A 6,000-nucleotide genomic window follows, 5' to 3' on the forward strand; every position below is an offset into this window, starting at 1 on the left:
CTCCTCTGCTTTGCTCTCTGGCACAGCATAAGAATATTTGAATGACCTTTTGATCCTATATGAGCCCAGTAGAGCTCTCAGTTCTGACGCTGACTGCATTCTCATTTCGTGCACCCAACCTGCGTAATGCTCTGCCAGTTTTCATTAGGGATGCAAACTCAGAAAATATTTTCAAATCAAGAGCAATACAAAGGAGGATTTTTAACTTTTTAACTCATTTTTTAAATATTGCATTTAAATGAATGAATTTTGGTTTTCTTAATCTATTTTTTTTTTTAAATAGTAGTTGATGAATATATGAATCTATGTTATCTCATATTATTCTGGTATGAGTACTTTTGTATGAAAAGTGCTTTATAATAATAATAATAATAATAATGACAGTTGTTATCATTAAAGCATCTAGCTCAAACTGTTTAGCTTTGAGGCTGGAGCAGATAGGACGAAAATTGCAGACCGCAGGTAACGTAGGTTCAAAAGGGTTTAATACCAAAATAGCGACAATAAACAGAGGAACAGTGGGGAACAACACACTAAGAGACAATGAACCAACAGAGAACAAAGGAAACAGGAGGCCATATATACTCTAGGAGAACAATCAAGGAACAACGTACAGGTGTGCAACAGGACATAACGAGACACAGGTGCCTACAATCACCCAGACAAGGACATGGAGGGATTCCAAAAGAGACATCAACACAAGGACAGAGGGAACTAGGACACAAGGGAAGGGAACTGGGAACGAGGCTGGGACTGGGAATAGGACTGGGCAGATAACTAGGAGAAACTAGAGGGGGGAGCTAGAGGGGACCAGAGAACTAAAGGAGAGGACTGAGGGGAGAAGAACTAGGGCCTGGGAACAAGAGGGGAGTTTAGAAACATAAGGCGGGGGCTAGAAGGGAAGACCAGGGGGCCAGAGGAAACAGAGGGGAATAAAGGGACTAGAGGCCGAGAACAGGGAGTGAAGTGGCACTGTGGGGAACAAGTGGATAGAGAAGGGGCTGGGAAGACAAACTAAACACACACTATAGACAGGAACACAAAAACAATATGAAACACACAAGGGAGAACAAAACCTGGTGACAATGTGACAAATGTGCAAAGTCTCTGGGGGGAGTGCAGGGGCCGTCACTGGGAGGGGAGGCGCTCTGGGTCCAGGAGGGTCCTGGGGGTACGGGGAGGAGCTCAGGGTCAGGGATCCAGGCCAGGAGCAGGGGGCGAGGGGTCCCGACTGGGAGCAGGGGGTGAGCAAACACCAGGGGGTATTCCAGAAAGTGGGTTTAGTGAAAACTCTTGAGTTTGCTAACCCTGGTATTGAACTGAATCTCAGGGTTAGTAAACTCGTTATCACTAAAGCTGCTTTCCGGAATGCTCCCCAGCAGGCTGATATAAGCCTTGACCATAAGGGACCAGGTGAGGCGCTGAAATGAAACCCACATGGCTGGAAGGGGTGGTTGGGCCATACAAGCTCTGCCTTGACATCCTAGACTGCAATATAACCGTTTGAGGGCATGATTGTGTATGTAACCTGAGATACAGCTGGTGATAATAAAGCTGATGATAATTTATTTATAATTTATAATTATATTTATTTATAATCCCCATGCAGAGTGCCAGGGGACAGAGCCACAGAGCGTTGTTAACCGCTGGCGGCAGGGCGTTTCCTCTGAGCCTGAATTCTGACAGCTGGAGTGTGACGGCCATGCGTCTGTAGCCTCCATCTCTCCACTCTCATCTGCCGTACACAGGCGGAGTCGTAAAGGCCTCTGGAACAGTCAAACCCGTGTCGCCTGTTAAAGTGTTAGCTTCTGAACTACATTATTCTGTTTCAGGTGACCTATCGCTCGTCTTCTTGTTAACTGCCAAGCAGCATTTTGACGTGACTCCCCAAGATCATCACATCCACTTATCTCCTTACGTCCGGTTCAAAGTCAGCTGCAGCTTATCTCTCTCTCTCCACATGTAGTGTCGCGTTGTTTATTGTTGTTATTCTATCCCTCTTCTAGGTTGTAAAAGTAATTGATGGCGCAAGGCCAGTGAAGCGCCCCCCCTCGCCCCGTAGCCATTCCATATCCTCTCATTTTGATGTATAAGGTCCCCCGCTCAGAACAAGCGCCTGGGCGATGTTTTATCTTTTCGTAAATGTTCCATAATTTATCATTATCAGATCCAATTATTGGCCACCAAAAGCACAATGCAATATCACGTCGGGTGTGGGCTCCCCCAGCTAAAACAAATAAGCAGGACAGCTCAGATCCGCTTTCCCTCTCTCCCTCTGTCTCTTCCTGATTAATAAAGGTAATTAAATTAGGGCATAAAACACATTCATAAAGGGACCTGGGCTTTAATTATTACCTGGGTGTGTAGTCCGAGAGCAATAACGCTGTGAACATGAAGTCTTAATTAGAAGTGCCGCCGTATTTACGGTCGCCCACACGGCCGCTGTCAGATGTGCTTGATTGCGGTTAGATTGGAAAAGGAAGATGAGAAATAGAACAGCTTTGATTCAGCAATTACTCCCCGGGATTCATCATCTTGGACTTTAATTTGAGGCCGGATTTCTGCCCCTGTGGTCACCCCTCTGGGCTCCTCGAAGTGTGGCGCGCGCGCACGCACGCACGCACGCACGCACGCACACACACACACACACACACACACACACACACACACACACACACACACACACACACGAGAGAGGGGGTTCTTTTCTCACCATTTAGCAGTAGGCTAGGCTACCACCGCCACAGCCTACTGGTTGAGAATGACTGGCTGACAGTGTGTTTTTTGAAAGATTTTTTTTAGGCATTTCTACTTTATTATATATAAGACAGTAAGATATCAACAGAAAAGAGGTGGGACAGAGATAGAGAGAGAGAGAGAGAGAGAGAGAGAGAGGGGAGGACATGCAGCATATGGCCCAGTCCGGATTCAAACCCAGACCGCTGAGTGAGTGAGTGAGTGAGTGAGCACACATGCAGTGTGTTGCAGTCTGTCCCCTACCTTTGTTAACGAGGAGGCGTGCACAGATGAGCAGCCAGAAGCAGTAGGCCTACTCGTGGGCAGATGAGCAGCCAGAAGCAGTACTCGTGGGCAGATGAGCAGCCAGAAGCAGTACTCGTGGGTGAAACTGGTTGAAAATAGTCTCCACTGATAAATAGCATACTGGCTAACTTGCAAATGAGGTCCTATGTCCAAAATCATTTAACAGCACATACACACATCAAATACCTTCAGACAGTGGATGACCAAAAACAACTAAAATATTGACATCCATGCAACAATTTTATCAAAATATCCTATATGATGCTTTAACTTAATTGTATCAGACCAAATTGTATGTCATTTCTGTAGGATGGTAGTGATTGAGATCGGATTTCGTTAGCTACCATGAGCCATCACGAGGTTGACCAAGATGGCGGAGGATAGCTGGCTAGAGGATACCTCCGTTAGCTGACCAAAAACGCACGACATATTGACATCTATGAAAAGATTTTACCATAATATTCTATATGATGCTTTAACTTAACTATATCAGACCAAATGTTATGTCATTTCTGTAGGATGGTAGAGATTCAGATCAGATTTAGTTTGTTAGCGTAGCCATCACTGGTTGACCCGACCCTCACGAATCTCAAACAATTCATTGGCACTTCACCATCCCTCATAAATCTCATCAAATGAACTCTGATACAGTTCAGTAAAAACATAATATATGGTATTTCGGCATAAGTTTAAGTAAAAATGTCAAATAGACAAGAGACTTCAAATGAATACTAGCAATTGACATTCGCACTAGCTAACTCAGCTAGCGAACGTGAGCTAGCACTAACATTACTAGCAAAGACTGTGGGATAACGACTGACAATTTCTGGCACTAGCTAAGAAAATATCAACTGTCAAGCGATAAACGTTTGTTTATAAATAATTATAAAAAAAAAAAGAAAAAAAAAAGGTAATTAGTCATATTAAAATAACCTATGGTTGTAACTGTGTTGTAAATATATAGACTAGGTATGCAACGATCATGTTATATTTCTTACCTACCACACATTTCCAATGGCGTCTTGAAGTTCAAGGTTAGGAGAGACTGGTGACGCGAGGCTGAGGTTAAATACCAAAGTTACGTCAGTAGTCACATGACATGCAATGTTTGGCCTGATAAGTAAACGTAAACAAAGATAGTGAATGTAACTCATTGTAATAAATTAATCGCAAATCAAACTTGAATTGTTTGAGTTATTAACACAAAATATCACTAATGAGTTCAGTGTACTTTAAAGACTTAAGTCATTTCAACTTTCGTCTATTTTTAATTTAAGTTGACTTAATTCTTTTATTAAGATACACTGTTAGGTTTTACAGTGTGTGGGAAGGACTAGCTTTGTGGCATGCGCTAATTAGTCCAATGGGCTGCAGTACCGGGGTGCCCCACGTGTGCGTGTGCTAAACAGATGCCCCCGTCGTCCTAATCAGAGGTAATTGTAGTGTATGAATTCTGCTGTCTGTCTCTGGCTGTGCGGTGAGCTCTCTGCGGCTTCTCTCTGGGAACTCTCAAGCTCTCTGGGCCTTGCTTCTCGCTCCGCCTCGCTCTCATCTCACACCTGCCCGCCTCCTCCTGCTAGTTGGGTCCCCCCCCCCACACACACTCGCACTTCTCCGCTGTGCGCTGACACATAGCCTACAGGGCATGTGTGCGCCTGCACCCAACGCCTTGTAGCCAACTGGGATTCTGGAAAGCTCAACGGTGGACTTCTAAACGTCACTGTGAGGACATTTGTAGCTACACATTGTTATTGACCTTGTTGAAGTCGAACTGTGGGTTTGGTACTGTAATGGACCATTCAGATACATAATCATAATTCTCATAATAATCAGTGGTATAGCCTACGGAGGTAGAGGTTTGGAGTATACACTTTATCCATGGACCATAGTATAGGCCTACCCATGTCTTTAAACACCACTAATGTAAAAATTTATATTTCTGCTACAGTATACCCACTTCTTCAGTCAGAGTATACCCTCACTGAAGCTCTTTCAAGAGCAGCCAACAGTTTCAAGAGCAACCATTTCAGAGCCAAAACCTGGTGACTGAACCAAAACCTCACGATCTCTTAAACAAATCCGCTGTCATCAACGGTGCCAGTAGTCTGGCTCAACGGATGTAGGTTTTGGCAATAAACCTTGTCATTCGTTGTCACAGTGCCCAATCAGTGGTGAGTCTGGCGACACAAATTAATCTGATTCGGCCGAGAGATTCTCTCGGCACCAATCAGATTCGATACAGACTATTTTGCGGACTGTGATTGGTTTAAAGAAACAACCACTCCACTCCACTTAATCTCAGAAGCTTAAAAAAAAAAAAAACTCAGTTGTTGCCCCTAATGCTCTTCCGTATTTAAGGCATTCTACTAACTTTTCGGTGTCGACCAAGATATAATTTTTCAAAAGACGTGTCTATGAGAAATCCCATTCATTCTCTCGGCATTAGGAACGCTGCACTAGGGGGCGATGAGATTACTTTCCCTCCCTATTGCAGAACGGTAATATGTCCAGCCAGACCTGTCTCCGGCGCTGGCACAGCGTAAACGAAGTGTGGAGATAGTTCTGGCTATGCTAGACTACAGCGCCAGTAGCTCAACGCCGTCGGCGCCGACCTCTCCACAAATCCCCCGCTCAGATAAAACAACATCAGCCGCGACTATCAAAAGCGGTAGGAGTCCCGCTGACGACGAGTCCCGCTATGCCAGGGCAGCGGATGCTAATGATAACAGCAGATGCTAATGATAATTGACGTACTGTAGCTCCAGTCCCCACTGTGTTTTCATTCAGGGCATTTCCCATTCATCATCCCCCCCCCCCCACCAAACCCGCCTGCCAAACAACAAATCACCGACTCTTTGAGTTCAGCACCTCTGAGCTCTTATTCTGCTTACTCTGCAGCTTGTTAGCGCGCGGGAGACGGATACGCGGAGCGGTAAGTGATCTCGGTGTGCCGCGTTC

This window comes from Borostomias antarcticus, assembly GCF_949987555.1.
Source record: "Borostomias antarcticus genome assembly, chromosome: 19".
Lineage (NCBI taxonomy): Eukaryota > Metazoa > Chordata > Actinopteri > Stomiiformes > Stomiidae > Borostomias > Borostomias antarcticus.